Source organism: Triticum aestivum, chromosome 5D (assembly GCF_018294505.1).
Source record: "Triticum aestivum cultivar Chinese Spring chromosome 5D, IWGSC CS RefSeq v2.1, whole genome shotgun sequence".
NCBI lineage: Eukaryota > Viridiplantae > Streptophyta > Magnoliopsida > Poales > Poaceae > Triticum > Triticum aestivum.
In genome coordinates this window covers 73,637,835-73,645,538 of record NC_057808.1, presented here as the reverse complement: position 1 = coordinate 73,645,538, position 7,704 = coordinate 73,637,835, and positions in this window count along the sequence as shown.

Below are 7,704 nucleotides of genomic sequence, written 5' to 3'. Positions count from 1 at the left end.
GGGAATTCTTGGGGAAATTACAATGTAAACAGGGCACAGTTGAGAAATAGAAGCAAAAAAAAATCAGGAATTACATAACTGAAACATTAAAACTACACTAAAAATAAGTGGTAAATTACACTGAAACTCGGGGCCATATTACACAGTAATTCTTGCACAAATTACACTGAAATATGGAAGTATTACACTGTAAATGGAGGGTAAACTACAATTATTCTATAACAAATTACATAGTAAATTACAAGAGTATTTGGGCTAAATTACTAAGTAAACTACAGTGATTCTAGTGCATAATACACTGTAAATCTGGGCATATACACTGCAAATTACATGAGTAGTTGGGCTAAATTACTGTGTAAATGCTAGGACAAATTACACAGTGATTCCATGGCATAATACACTGAAAATCTGCATACACACTGAAAAATCTTGCATAACTCAGGATATACACTGTAATCAGGATTTACACTGGAATTAGGGGGAAAATTACACAGTACTGCTAGGACAATTTACACTGTAATTGAATGATAAATTAGAAAGTAATTCTGGGAGGAAAGTTACATTGTAATTCTGGGAGTATTTGGAAGTATTACACTGTAAATTACATTGTACTACTAGGACAAATTACACAGTAATTACAAACATGGGAGAAGTGTAAAAAGCATGAGAATTACACTGTAATATGAGAGAATTACACTGTAAAATGAGATAATTACACTGTAAAAGCAGGGGCAGTGAGGTTCTGTAAACATATTACAAAGTAGTTACACTGAAATTCTGGGGGGTAAGAACAACTGTAATTTTGAGCTACAATACAGAGAGATCCACTTGCATAACTAACTAAAAATCATAGGAATCAGTCAATCAGGAAGCACCGCATGCTGAAATCACTAGGATTGCAAAAGTAAATTCACTGAAATTACACTGTGATTTACAGTGTAAGTACGCTGATACTACATTGTAATTACATAGTTAGTACACTGATATTAAAGTGCAAGTAACAAAGTAAGTACACTGATATTAGACTGTAAATACACTGATATTACAGTGTAGTTACAAAAGTTAGTACACTGATATAACAGTGCAAGTTACAAGGTAAGTACACTGATATTAGACTATAAAATACACTTATAATACAGTGAAAGGAAACTAAAATTTGACTGGAAATTTCAGTGGAAACCACGCACACCTGAGCTACCAGGGGAAAATCATGAGCAGCCACCTACAACTACAAAAACTACATCGCATAATCACGCAAAAAAAGCCAGCTCACCTCCAACTATCATCTAACGGAAAAGGAACTGGCAGAAAAATACAGGGAAATCGACCGCTGCAACAACCAGTACGCTTACCTCCAGCCAGTACAAATAGAAAAGCATGACACTGTAATATTGGGAGTATTACACTGTAAATGTAGGGGAAACTACAGTTCGGTTCTGCAACAAATACTGAAATTCTGAGGTACACTACAAGTCTGGAGGTAAAAACACACAGTAATAGAAGCATGAAATTCAGACAACAAGGGAACAGACCAGCCACCTACAACTATCATCTAACGCAAGGGAACAGACAGCACAGGCTAGCAGAAAAATTGGCAGGGAAGTCAACCGCTGCAACTACCAGTACGCCTACCTCCACCATCTACCAGACCTAGAACCTGCAACTACAAGCTCCTACATAACACAGGCGAGCAGAATGGAGAGGGGAAATTGGGCAGACTACGAAGGGCGGACTAGAACAACACGGCAGCACCTACCACGGATCCATGAACAACAACAAACAGATGATCCACGAATCCACGACGACGAAACTCACCTAGATCTGGAACTACAAGACCACAACACCAGCAAAAATACACGGGGGGACGCGAGAGACAAGGGGAACCAACCTCGGCAGCCGGCGGACGAAGAGAAAAGGGAGGAGAAATCAAAATCGAACGGTGGAATAGCTCGGAATCACCATGAATCGCCTCTTCGCTGCCGCTCGAGCTCTCTCCCTCGGCCTTATCCAAACAGAATGACCCAAATGAAAGGGGAAACGACACCCGCTCCAAAATTCGAACAGGACAAAATCCAACAGTGCCGGGTCGGGGGCGGTTACGGGTTGAGACAAAGAAAAACCGAACCCGGCAAAAAAGGCCAACCAGAGTAAACAGGGCGCCAGCACGAAGAAAAAAAGAAAACCAGCGCAAATCTCCGCGCGAGAACGGATGGATGCAAATTTGAATGATGACGAATTGAAAAACACTTGACTGTTAAATAGCAAATCCGTTATTTTTTGTTACATGCATCAACATGTTAGTTTAATCTTAGGTCAAAATTTAGCACAAAATGCGAAGGGGACCAATAATCAGGACGGATGTAGTACCTACTATTAAAGGGAATAGATATTATTGGTTTGGTTTAGTCATTTTTGTTTGGTTTGAGTACGCGCTAAAATTTGTTGGCTCGTACGTAGGCTAATTAAGCGATCTGGGCCAGGTACTTGTACGTTGCTGGGCCTTTTATGGGCTTTCGTAGAAACGCAAATAATTTGGTCAAAATAAATCAACATTGTGGAAATTGATCACAGGTATACCTGGCCATGGGCCGGGCCGGGCTTGGGACGGGCCTAAAAAAGCCCACGGCAGAAAACTGAGGCCCAGGCCCTACCATCGGGCCTAGTTTTCAAGCCCAAGCCCGGCTCATCTGGTAAAAAGCCCTGAAAAGCCCTTAGGGCTTAGGGCCATGGGCCGGGCCTCTTCCTTAAAATGCCAATATGCCAAGTGATGTGGTGCATCCCAAGGTCATCACCATGGACCCACCATCGTCTCATCAAGTGCCTAGTGGACCCATGACACGAGCACGTGCAAGAGCTCTCGAAACCGATGTGACATCTCTCCTTTCACAATTCCACTTCGATGAACATGAGACATGGCTACTACCTCAAACGGAGACGTTATGCATACTCAGGTACCAGGGAGTTAGCCATGGAGAAGCTAAGGAGCAAGGAGAATCAGAAGAGGAAGATGGACGTGAAGACGGAGAAGAAGAAGGGCAAATCAACAGAAGCCTGGACGATCCGGCCCCAGCCCGGACGATCCGGCTAACTCGCGCGAAGACACCCCAAGATGCACCACGAAGCCGGATCATCCGGCCAGAGTCCCGGATCATCCGGACCGAGCCGGACGACCGGGTCCCACTCCGGACATCCGGGCCGCCGTCCGGCCCCAGCCCGGACGATCCGGCTAACTCGCGCGAAGACACCCGAAGCTGCACCACGAAGCCGGATCATCCGGCCAGAGTCCCGGATCATCCGGACCGAGCCGGACGACCGGGTCCCACTCCGGACATCCGGGCCGCCGTCGCCGTCGCCTGCCTCGTCACCTCATCCGGACCCCCTCTCGGACCATCCGGGTCCCTGAAGCCCGGATCATCTGGCTGCCCGTCCGGATCATCCAGACCACCACCTGCGTGTGCGTGTTGGGCCGAAGCCCATGTACCCCTTCGCCCCCTTTGCCTATATAAACGACTCCTCCATCACTTTTCTAGGGTTAGCAAAGGATTAGCTCATGTTTGTGTGAGAGCTTTGCTCATCCACTTGGTTCCCTTCTCCTCGGAGATCGCGCCTCCTCGGAGAAGATCCTTCCAAGCGGATTCAAGACCCCATCACCGGAAGAACCTCAAGACCTCCTCTCGGAGAAGATCGTGCTACTTGTATCGTCCCTAGTTGATCATGGATCGTGTAACTCCTTGTATTTCGAGGATCTAGCACATGTGTAATTGAATCTTGTTGGTTTGAGTGATTCTCTCGTGTTTCCCCTCGTGTTCTTCATGTGATCCGCTCCAACCATGAAAGATCGGTCCACTAGGGTTCTACCCTACATCATCTTGGTATCATGAGCCACGTTGATCTAGGAATTGGAGCCTCCACACCTTGTTTTCTAGCTTGATTTTGTTGTTTTTCGTCCTAACCTGAAAATCCCCACAAAAATAGCCCCCAATTTTTTTTGTGATTTGTGAGTTTGATGAAGTTTTATTGGTTTTGATCTGTGAATTTATTGTGTTCCAAGTGGATTTCACCTTTCCCCACCATCTCCACCTCGAAATCCATCCGAAATCCATGAAATCCTCGGATTTGTCCCGTTCTCGAGTTCATCCCGAGCCATCCCCGAGCGCAGTTGACCCGCCAGGATCATCCGGCCTTTGACCCGGATCATCCGGCTATCTCTGCCGAAACTGCATTTTCTGCAGTTTTTGACCTCCACCACCTATGCCTCCGCCTACCCACTTCCACCTCCACGAACTATCGCAAACCCATTCGATACACCAAACCCTACCACCACTTGACCGCTACCAATCCCGATAAGTTTTGCCGCATTTGGTTTTGAGAATTTGTAACGCCCACGATGCGGCTATATCTCCCACGTGTCGAGGCACGACTTAGAGGCATAACCGCATAGTGGTTTTGTCGCAAGAAGGGTCATCTTCACACAATCCCATATAATGAACAAGAATGGGATAAAGAGTTGGCTTACAATCGCCACTTCACACAATACATAAATATCATCATACATCATCCAAAATACAAACATATAGACCGACTACGGTCTAATTCCAGATGAAAATAAGACAACCCCAAATGCTAGATCCCCGATCGTCCCAACTGGGCTCCACTACTGATCATCAGGAAAAGACACATAGTAACGACCACGTTCCTCGTCGAACTCCCACTTGAGATCGACGCCATCATCTGCACTGGCATCGTCGGCACCTGCAACTGGTGTTGGAAGTATCTGTGAGTCACGGGGACTCAGCAATCTCACACCCGCGAGATCAAGACTATTTAAGCTTGTAGGACAAGAAGTGCAAAGAGGTGGAGCTACGGCGGCAAAACATTTATGGTGGCTAACTTGCGCAAATGAGAGCGAGAAGAGAAGCAAAGGAACGGACGTCATCTAGCAATGACCAAGAAGAGGTCCTGAACACTTACTTACGTCAAACATAACACAGCCCGTGTTCACTTCCCGGATTCCGCCGAGAAGAGACCATCACGGCTACACACGCACTTGGTGTATTTTAATTGGTTCCAGTGACAAGTTATCTAAAACCGGACATTAACAAATTCCCATCTGCCTCATAACCGCGGGCACGGCTTTCGAAAGATATTACCCTGCAGGGGTGTCCCAACTTAGCCCATCATAAGCTCTCACGGTCAACGAAGGATAAACCTTCTCCCGGAACGACCCGATCAGTCTCGGAATCCCGGTTTACAAGACATCTCGACAATGGTAAAACAAGACCAGCAAAGCCGCCCGAATGTGCCGACAAATCCCGATAGGAGCTGCACATATCTCGTTCTCAGGGCACACCAGATAAGTCAAGCTACGAGTAAAACCAGACCTCGAGTTTCCCCGAGGTGGCCCCGCAGGCTGCTCGGTTCGGACCAACACTCGAAGGAGCACTGGCCCGGGGGGGTTAAAATAAGATGACCCTCGGGCTCGCGAAAACCCGGGGGAAAAGGCTTAGGCGGCAAATAGTAAAACCAAAGTTGGGCCATGCTGGAGGAGTTTTATTCAAGGCGAACTGTCAAGGGGGTCCCATAAATCACCCGACCGCGTAAGGAACGCAAACTCAAGGAACATAATCCCGGTATAACAGTACTAGGGCGGCAAGAGTGGAACAAAACACCAGGCATAAGGCCGAGCCTTCCACCCTTTACCAAAATGTATAGATGCATTAATTAAATATGAGATATTGTGATATCCCAACATATCCATGTTCCGACATGGAACAAACTTCAACTTCGCCTGCAACTAGCAACGCTATAAGAGGGGCTGAGCAAAAGCGGTAACATAGCCAAACAACGGTTTGCTAGGAAAGGATGGTCAGGGGCTGACATGGCTGAAATAGGAGACATGATATAGCAAGTGATAGGTAGCGGAGCATGGCAATAGAGCGAACAACTAGCATAGCAAAGATAGAAGTGATTTCGAGGGGTGGTCATCTTGCCTGCAAGATTCTCAGAGTTGTCGAAAGCTTGATCCTCGTAAGCGTGCTCGACAGGTTCCTCGTTCACGACCTCGTCTCCCGGCTCTACCCAATACAAGAATACAAACAAATGGAACCACAATCAACAACGAGAAATGCACAAGCAACATGATGCAAGACATGTATGATATGCAAGATATGATATGCGATGCGTATGCGTGCTCCGGAAGGAAAATGATGAACATGGTAGTAACTTGGCAAACCAAGCATGCCACTGGAAAGATGAGATGATTTCGGTCAAAATCGATATAAAGATCACCGGAATCGGATACACGGTTTGCAAATGACAAGCAAAACAAGAATGACACGAATCTGCGATAAACAGCAAGATAGCACTTAAAATGCTACAAGTAACAATGCTACAGCACCCCAACATAGCAACAAAGCATATGGCAGTAATCTAAAGGAGATGCTTGACAAAAGATGAACACTGAGCTACTACTAGTTCACAACATATCAAGCTCAAACAAGCATGGCAATAGTGCAAAAGATTACAGGTTCACAGACTTAGTGAAAAACTGGACATGGCAGAAATCAGCATCAGGTAGCAATGTTCAGAGCACGAAATCAACATGCTACAGGAACTTCACATAGCAAAACAAGGCATGGTAGTGTTCTACTAAATGCCCATGACAAAAATCCCTTACTGACCATAAGCCAAAAAGGACCAGAAGATATGATGGCAAGCATGTAAACATAGCAAGTTTCGTTATCAGGTTTCAGACTTAGCAGAAAACAGAGCATGGCAGAAATGTTAATATGTAGGCCTCTTTGTGAGCTTGATGCACTCACTATAGAGCAATGCATGAAAAACCAAGCATACCTACAGCAAGATGGCATGTTTATGAAGCTATCCATGGTAAGAACAATTGCATAGCATGTATGGATCAACTACAATAAGCTTGGCAAAAATGCATGTCATGTTAAGAATCTGCCAGAAATATTTTATAGCAAAAGTAGAGCAAGATTGAGTCATGCTATGGTACTCTAAAATTGCAAACAATTGCAGGAATGGATCAATTACAACTATAGCTACAAAACATCCTTACTGAACATCTCCAAAATATGCATGGATCTCTCCCTAGCATCAAGTTAACATGGCAACAAAATTACAGCAGACAAGGACTTAGAGAAATCACTAAGTCCCTGAAATCAGAAATATTACGGGGCCTACTTTGCATGCTTGTGCTAGTCACCACAAAAATACATGGACTATACCACTAGAAAGATGGCATGGCACACTTCAAAACACATGTAGAGCTCATGCTCAAAAGGTACACAGAATAAATAATACAAAAATGACAAATCTCCAAGTTCTGATAAGAACCAGAGATTAACAGCAACTAGCCCTCTTCCAACGAGGATTTGGGCATCAAGATGACCTCTAATGAAAATGGTGCAATTGAACAAAATGAAGAGCATCACGAGACGAACAATTTGACATATTATACGCGCGAATCGAAGCTACATGCACAAAGTTATCGCATCTCGAACAGGAGCATATACTAAAATGTTTCAGGGACTTAGAAAAAAAGAGGGGGGGTCTCGGGTCAACCTACTCCCGTTGACCAGATCGGATCGGGACCGGCTGGGCGCGGGCGCGGGCGCTCGAGCTCGCCGGCTCGGGCCGGAGGAGGAGAGGGGCCGGCGGGCGAGGGCGGGGCGGCCGGAGGAG